Raw genomic sequence first — 1,323 nt, 5'->3', positions numbered from 1 at the left:
GTACAGCTGCCGCCAAAGGGAGCAGCAAGCAGCAGCAGATGAGCAGGAGGGAGCTACTGCACCACGGGGTCACCTCCCAGGCGGGGACTGAACTCACTGAAGCTGGCAGTGCTCAGCTTCACTCTGCAGCGCTCCATCCCACAGTGCCATCAGGGAGGTCCTGAAACACAGAAGGTTAGAACTTAGTATTTCTCATGGTACACACCTGGGTGGCTGTGTCTTCACATTTTCATGTACTTCCAGTGAGATGGGGCCTGAGGATACCCAGCGACTTGACTGGTAGAAGGTCTAAAGTGGAAAGCATATATAGTGTGAATGTATGCTGGCAGTTCATTGGAAGCCTCGGTGGGTTTGTTGACTAAAGAACCTACACTGGCCCGCTTTACACCTTGATGTTCTCAGTGCAAAATGTTTGGATGCAAGGGAGATTCCAACAGTCACTACTGTAGGAATCTGTAAATCTTCCTATAACATAGCAAGTTAAGTGCCTACAACCTATCATTTTATGGACAAAAAAAAAGTACGTAACTTGTACTTAGAGGTTACCTTTAAAAATCCCAATCATCACCTATTCTTGACAAGACCTCACTGGTCACTTCAATTCTCTTATTACAGAAAAAAATGAACTTCCACAATTATAACTGAGATTGAGGTCAAGTTCCTGCCAACGAATGACAATGGAAGTATGTGCACCTTCTATAGTCCTTCTTAAAAGTGAGCTGCTTGCTTGCCTGTTACACTCTGGTTATTGTGACTGTCATCACTTCTTAGCTATAGAAACCCTGGCTTCTCTACTGACCCTGATGTTTTCATTCTGGTTAATATGCACAGAAAAAGACAGTGTGTATATCTTAACTAAGTCAGTACATATACGGTTGTGTTTATTACAGCAGCTTGTGCAGCACACAAAATAGATCATTTCCCTAGGTTCCTGCAGTCGTATATTGTCATGTGCATTATGTCCTGATTGCTGCTTGATTTCACTATGAAATAGCTATTGATATATGGACAATAAATCATTAATTAATAAATCATCCTCATATATACTCACTCTTAACATTAAGTGTGAACTTGCTGTATCTTACACATTTTCAGCAATAAGTTTTCTCAGAGGGCAGTGAATTGGTGTAGAGAAACATTTCAAGTTTACTTTTATTCTTCGACGTGAAGGTAAATATAAACTACATGAACTCAAAACCACAATCCTTTTCACCTACAATTACTGCTGATTAGATTTTTCTTTTATAAAGTTTATTTTTACATCACTTTGTACATTTTTTTTTCATCTCAACTGAAATCCCCACAGGTTTGCCATCACCATAG

At 40.3% G+C, this 1,323-nt stretch overlaps 1 long non-coding RNA gene across 2 annotated transcripts in view; it reads right to left on the bottom strand.

Moving 5' to 3' along the window:
• Nucleotides 1-15: 15 nt before the first annotated feature.
• Nucleotides 16-1,323, bottom strand: part of LOC105853351 — a 329,248-nt gene continuing 327,940 nt past the window's right edge. For both annotated transcript variants that reach the window (XR_001145186.1, XR_001145187.1), the window contains exon 9: nucleotides 16-160. This is a non-coding gene — a long non-coding RNA (uncharacterized LOC105853351). The remainder of the gene's footprint in view (nucleotides 161-1,323) is intronic.

Source organism: Condylura cristata, unplaced genomic scaffold (assembly GCF_000260355.1).
Source record: "Condylura cristata isolate star-nosed mole 26May11 unplaced genomic scaffold, ConCri1.0 scaffold00007, whole genome shotgun sequence".
Lineage (NCBI taxonomy): Eukaryota > Metazoa > Chordata > Mammalia > Eulipotyphla > Talpidae > Condylura > Condylura cristata.
This window is presented reverse-complemented; position numbering and strand designations above follow the sequence as displayed.